Genomic DNA, 7605 nt, shown 5'->3' on the forward strand with positions numbered 1-7605 from the left:
TACCCCCTCTGTCTGCTCGCATTGCAGAATGGAACTGTCTATAGTGCTGAAAATGTATAGCATCAGCTGTAGGCTTGACTGTCTGCCAATGCTTGCGTCCTCACCTGTGTTCTCTCTCTCTCCGTCTCTCTTTCTCCCCCATCGTTTTGTCTCAGACAGCATTGACGCATAGGAGTTTCACTTTGAAACGTCGGCAGTCTACAATGACACCTCAAAATTAAAAGTCATATGTCTTCAATACATTGTCAGGTGTTCAGTATCTTCAATACATTGTCAGGTGTTCAGACTATTGTTTTATCTAAGGGGCTAAAATTATAGAAAGGGGTTGCAGAATCTGGTTTGGCTGAATGTGTTTGCCTTGTAATATAACTGTATATTATTGTATATAAGCGACAGTAATGCAAGTGTAAAATAGTAATGTAAAAATGACCCTAAGCTGATACATAACTGCTTCCATTTCTCAGTCAAGCAGCACTTTTAAAGGGCATTTCAAACACTTTTCAACCTCATATTCATCATCTCCAGCACCAAACCAGTAAAAATTAGGTTGAAAATGGGTGGAGTTGCCCTTTAATCTTGCACCTTTTTACAAATGTCTACATGAGGAAAATGCATGGGTCTGCTTGTCATGGTGGAGACAGACTGGCTGAAAGGGGTTGGCCTGGATGTGTTCCAGTGATACAGCTTTCATTTACACCTCACAGTATACGGTAGGTTGCTCATAGAAATCAATGATGGATTTCAGTGAATAATGTGAATATGATATCAGAATATGATATTTACTCTCTTAATCAGACATGAACATCTCTATAGAGCGAGATTAGTAAATAGAAAATGTGACTAAACAATGTCTCAGCAAACATCTTTTTTATTGTAAAATAGTGTATCATCACTAAAATAAGCACTACATTAACTCATGTCACTTGATAGATGTATGTTAGAAAAGGATACACAGTGATTCACATATTTTAACACATTTCATATTCAACATTTTTATAATTTCGAGGTATTGTAATATGTAACCCCTAACTGTCCTCACCCCACCCCCTATAAAAACAAAAGTGTTGAGAAAGTGCTTTTAGATCAGGTGAAAATCACTCAGTAGATACACTGACTGTACAAAACACGAGGAACACCTTCCTAATATTGTGTTGCACTCAATTCATCAGGGCATGGACTCTAGAAGGTATTGAAAGCATTCCACAGGGATGCTGGCCCATGTTGATTCCAATGCTTTTGTCACTGTCAAGATTCTGTCAAGTTGTCTGAATCTCCTTTGAGTGGTGGACCATTCTTGATATGCACGGGAAACTGTTGAGTGTGAAAAACCCAACAGCATTGCAGTTCTTGACATACTCAAACCGGTGCTCCTGGTACCTACTACCATACCCCATTGAAAGACACTTAAATATTTTGTCTTGCCCATTCACTCTCTGAATGGCACACACACAATCCATGTCTCAACTGTCTCAAGGCTTAAACGTCCTGAAAATTTGTGATACATCTCCTTTGCATAGAGTTGATCAGGCTGTTGATTGTGACCTGTGGAATGTTGTCCCACTCCTCTTCAATGGCTGTGTGGAGTTGATGGATATTGGCACAAACTGGAACACGCTGTCGTACAAGTCAGGATGTCGCCAAGGTATCCCGTAAAAAAATCCCATAAAAATCCCATAAATAAAATGCAATTGTGTTTGTTGTCATCCGTAGCTAATGCCTGCCCATACCATAACCACACCACAACCATGGGGCTCTCTGTTCACACCGTTGACATGAGCAAACCAGTTGCCCTCGCTACACAGTACACGCTGTTTGCCATCTGCCCGGTACGAATGTAACCTGGATTTATCCATGATTTATCCACTTCTGCAGCATGCCAGCAGCCTTCTAAGGTGAGCATTTAACCACTGAAGTGATTACGACGCCAAACTGCAGTCAGGTCAAGACCCTGGTGAGGACGACGATCACACAGATGAGTTTCCCTGAGACGGTTTCTGACAGTTTGTGCAGAAAGTCTTTGGTTGTGCAAACCCATAGTTTCATCAGCTGTCCGGGTGGCTGGTCTGAGACAATCCCGCAGGTGAAAAAAACAAATGTGGAGGTCCTGGGCTGGCGTGGTTACACGTGGTCTGCGGTTGTTAGGCCTGTTGGAGGTACTGCCAAATTCTCTAAAACGATGTTGGAGGCGGCTTATGGTAAATCAATTAACTTTCAATTATCTGGCAACAGCTCTGGTGGACGTTCCTATAGTCAGCATGCCAATTGCACGCTCCCAAAAAACTTTAGACATCTGTGGCATTGTGGTGTGTGAACTCAACTGTGAAGGGTCCTGGCGTACCAAGAAAAAGTGTCAAGGGAAGCCAGTTTGGATTTGGCTTCCCTCCTATCACATCACATCGAGAGCAATACATCATTGACAAAACAACTTGTTGCTGTGGCTGACTAGCTAAAATTGACCCTTTCCTAAATTAGCCATGGATGGACATAGGGGTTTGGACTTGTGTTTTTACTTAATTCTAATACTGGTCAATGATTATAACGGTGATTCTGATCTAACCATAAATTCATACATTGTTGTAGCTAGATGTAGAAGGCTAATGTTAACTAGTGTAACGTCCCTGTGTTTTTCAGTGTGGATATTGACAATGCCGCTGGAGCATGCTTTTGCTGCACAGTCTATAGCGCGTTGGACTTCGGGCTAGAAGGTTGAGGGTTCAAAACCTGCTCCCTGCCTGTTTCATTACACTAGCAAATTTTGCCCATGAAAAGAGGTTAGGCTGGTGAGCAAGCATTTTTTTAAATACAAGTGTGCACAGTACGACAGAGTCATAGTCCGTTTGTCAACATGAAAGAGAGGATGTCATTGACGTTTCTCTACAGGTAGATTGAGTCAACATGTTTTTTCAACTTGCATGCACACACACACACACACACACACACACACACACACACACACACACACACACACACACACACACACACACACACACACACACACACACACACACACACACACACACACACACACACACATATATTTAGCTTTTATTGATTGGACTAAATCATTTTTGGTATCTTTTAGTTGTCACTATTAGACTAAGCAATGTGATTTGATGATGTTGAATTGTTTCAGTTGAAGTGGTGCTGGATCCAACTGACCAAGTGTTGTCCGGGTTAGGGAGGGTTTGCCCCGGCAGGGATATCCTTGTCTCATCGCGCACTAGCGACTCCTGTGGCGGGCCGGGCGCAGTGCACGCTGACCAGGTTGCCAGGTGTACGGTGTTTCCTCCGACACATTGGTGCGGCTTGCTTCCGGGTTGGATGCGCATTGTGTCAAGAAGCAGTGCGGCTTGGTTGGGTTGTGTTTCGTAGGACGCATTGGCTCTCGACCTTCGCCTCTCCAGAGTCTGTACGGGAGTTGCAGCAATGAGACAAGACTGTAACTACTACCAATTGGATACCACGAAATTGGGGAGAAAAAAGCTGTAAAAAAAGACAATGAAATGGAAATGGTGCTGGAACAGTGGAGGCAGCAACTGTTTTCTTGTGATCACTCTTGTTCTATCTATTTTTTTTATTTAACTAGGCAAGAACAAATTCTTATTTTCAATGACAGCCTAGGAACAGTGGGTTAACTGCCTGTTCAGGGGCAGAACGACAGATTTGTACCTTGTCAGCTCGGGGGTTTGAACTTGCAACCTTCCGGTTGGGCAGGGTAGCCTAACCACTAGGCTACCCTGCCGCCCCTATGGTTGTTTAGTAGTCTGAAAATGTCAGAAGCATTGACTTGCTTGACCATGCTGTAGTCATATAACTAACTGCTTGTTACATGCAATATGATTTGTGGACTTCGCCAGACAGAGCTTGCTGTCCGGCTTTGTGATGAAAAATCAGTGTGGTTGAATTTATTCTGCCACTGTGTGTTCCTATTGTCTTGGCCTTAGCCCTAAATATCACAGTCTCAAGGCTTATGAACTAACAGGTTATAGTGCAAACAACGCAATTATCACAACACATCGGTTGTAATATGGCTTTATTTTCTGTTGTGATAATTGTGTTGTTTGCTCTATAACCAGTGATTTTACCAACACAACTCTACTGATTACAGTCTGTGGCTCGAGGAAACTGTGCAGACACAGTTATCTGAGCTATATGATTGGCCACCGGTTGCTCTCTGGGCCTGCCGGGTAGGTGGAGTTCTACATTCAGACACATGAAATGGTAAAAAAATGTGAACACTTTGCCTTCCCGGTGCTAGGGCTGCTGAATCAAGTGCACCTACCCCCAACTGCAAAAAAAGATATTTAAAAAAAGAACCGAAGTCTTTATCGTTTGTTTTTTTACAGAATTGTTTGTCTTAGAGATCGACCGGTTGGTGACAACTGCTGTACTTGAAATGTATTTAGGAAAGTTCAGTTGGTAAGGCTGGTTTGAATGGATCGGCATTTCATTCACCTTGTAAACTCTATAATTCACATTGCTTGCTTCCTATCTCACTAGTCAGCATAGCAGGTATTTGTATATTAGTGTATTTATTGGCACCTCATCAGGATAGCCTCACGTCTCTCTTCTTCTTCACCATTAGCAAGCGGGTGGAATGTCCTTCACCTATTAACTTCTGCCAATGAGCATGGCACACTGATGCATTTCCACCATGCCTGCTGATTAACCTATGGGCTCACTCGTGCAATAATCAGACTGGGACTGGGAACCCTCGTTGCGGGCCCCGGACTGACGAGGCTGGGGAGACCTACTGGAGGCCTGGTCCGTGGAGGATGCACGGGATGAACCAGGCTGGGGAGACCTACTGGAGGCCTGGTCCGTGGAGGAGGCACGGGATAACCAGGCTGTGGAGACCTACTGGAGGCCTGGTCCGTGGTCCGAGGCACAGGATGAACCGAGCTGTGGGGGAGCACTGAAGATCTGGTGCATAGCCTTGACGCCACTCTTCCAGGCTGAATGCCCACTCTCGCCCGGCACCTCCAGAACTCAGGCACAGGTCGAACCGGGCTGTCCATTGAGGATTTTCAATGTGCTTTAAATTACATTTTGATTTGATTCCGAGTTTAGATGGTTTGAAGCAGACAATAACCACCATTTTCTGTCACAACTGTTGACCTGTGTTGTGTACAGTAATATTTCTACTGTTGGGGTTTGGAGGGGGGCATTAAGTTCATTGTAGTGCTAGGCTTTGCACCTTTCGTTGACACATTCTTCTGAGCAGACGACCTCACTACTCCACCCACAGCACTTTGTGAAGTCTGACTGACAGATGTTAGATACTGAATATGCTGTATTGAAGCGTTTGGGGAGACAATCAATGTTTCTGAATTCCAACAGGTTTAATGGGTTTAGATGTTGTATTGGGGTTGAATACTGGACAAACAGATCTAATTCCTGTCTAGAGGAATATTGGAGGAAGTAAACTAGCTGAATGACTAGCGGCATGTTGATCTGACCTCTTTAAAGAAAGGTTCAGCAATGTTCACGTATTCGTCGTCTATTTCACATGCTATCACTTGACCACTCTCTGTTACAACCTGTGAAGCTCCAGTTCAATTGCTTGTATTCCGAGTCTTTCTTATTACATAAATAAGTACTAAGTGTTAAGACACTACAATGACGACGAGGATGATTACCTGCAGTGTGCATCACGAATACAGATGGAGTTCGTAGGAAGAGAGGAAGATTTTGACCCTGTAGCACAACAGCTAGCAAGCAGTAAAGACGAGGGGAGAGCTGACGAGAACGAGGCGGCAGATCAAAGACCCGTGGAGCCGGAGGTAAAGAGAATGGCTAGCATCGGGAAAATAGATGTGTTTGATGACACGCAAGAAAACGGGGCAACTTACATTGAACGACTGGAACAGTACTTCATTGCAAACGACATTGCTGATAACAAAAGAGTACCAGCGTTGTTGAGTTTAATTGGCCCAAAAACATACAGTTTGCTAAGAGATCTGACTGCCCCTCTGAAGCCCTCAAATAAAACATTCACAGAGATTGTGGAGATATTGCAAAATCACCTATCACCTAAACCACTCCTCATCGCGGAACGTTTTCGTTTCCACAAGAGAGATCAGAATGAGGGGGAGGGTGTTAGCACTTATGTAGCAGTGTTGAAGAAACTGTCTGAACATTGCCAGTTTGGAGAGAACCTAAATTACACATTAAGGGATAGATTTGTTTGTGGACTGAAACATGAACACATTCAAAAACGTTTGCTCACAGAATCAGAGCTCACGTTTGCAAAGGCTGCTGAAATTGCTGTGGCTATGGAAATCATAGCTCAAAGATGCATTTGAGTTGCAAAGTAAAATAAGTACTGACCTGTCACAAAGTTTTCACGCAGTCGACAGCCCCCCATGTGGCCGACAAAATGCAACAGGTGTGACAGAGATGGTCACAGAGCAGAGGACTGCCGTTTCAAAGACTAAATTTGTCACAAATGCAGTAGAAGGAGGCACATTCAAAGAGCATGCAAAGCTAAATTCAGTCACAACAGGAAAACTGAGAAAATGAAAAAAATAAATAAAATAAAAATAAAGCTGAACTGGTGTGACTTGAAAATGCTCCACACGTTCCAGTCCAAAGAGAATGGTACAGACCAAACACTGGAACACTTGCGGAAGAAATACAACAGTTTTCAGTGATCAGATGGGAACAGTAAAAGGCTTCACAGCAAAACTTGTACTAAGAGATGATGCAACCCCCAAATTCTGCAAAGCCAGATCTGTTCCATACTCCCTGAGACCAAAGGTGGAAGCGGAAATCGATCGCTTGCAGGATACAGGGATCCTGACGAAAGTGGACAGAAGCGAATGGGCCACACCCATAGTTCCTATTGTGAAGAAAGACGGGTCTGTTAGAATGTGTGGGGACTTCAAGGTAACTGTGAGTTCAATGTTGCATGTGGACCAATACCCCCTACCACACCTGGATGACATCTTTGCTGCAATAGCTGGTGGGAAACACTTCAGTAAAATCGATCTGAAACAGGCTTACCTGCAGCTACCGGTTGAAGAGAGTTCCAAACAGTACCTGACAATAAACACACACAAAGGTCTATACAGGTATAACCGCCTGGTTTTTGGCATTGCATCAGCCCCAGCCATTTGGCAACGAACTATTGACCAGATTTTGCAAGGAATCCCAGGAACCCAGTGTATCCTGGATGACATGATCATAACAGGACGCACCGACAAAGAGCACCTGGCTAACCTGGAAGAGGTCCTGAAAAGACTGAAAGAGTATGGTCTACAGGCAAACTTAAAGAAGTGTGAGTTCTTCAAAGACAAGATTGTCTTCTGTGGACATGAGATTGACTGTAATGGATTGCACAAAACACAGGACAAAATCGAGGCAGTGGTACAGGCACCACGACCACAAAATATCACAGAAGTGAGATCTTTCACGGGACTGATCAATTACTACAGAAGATTCCTCCCAAACCTTTCAGCAGTACTCCAGCCTCTAAATCAGCTCCTGGAAAAGAATAGGACATGGCGGTGGACAGAGCAGTGTGAAAATGCATTTTTGGAGGCAAAACGTCTCATAACATCTGAACAGGTCCTGATGCATTACGACCCTGAAATGCCAGTGAAG

The sequence above is a fragment of the Oncorhynchus kisutch genome, linkage group LG4, assembly GCF_002021735.2.
Source record: "Oncorhynchus kisutch isolate 150728-3 linkage group LG4, Okis_V2, whole genome shotgun sequence".
In the NCBI taxonomy this organism is placed as follows: domain Eukaryota; kingdom Metazoa; phylum Chordata; class Actinopteri; order Salmoniformes; family Salmonidae; genus Oncorhynchus; species Oncorhynchus kisutch.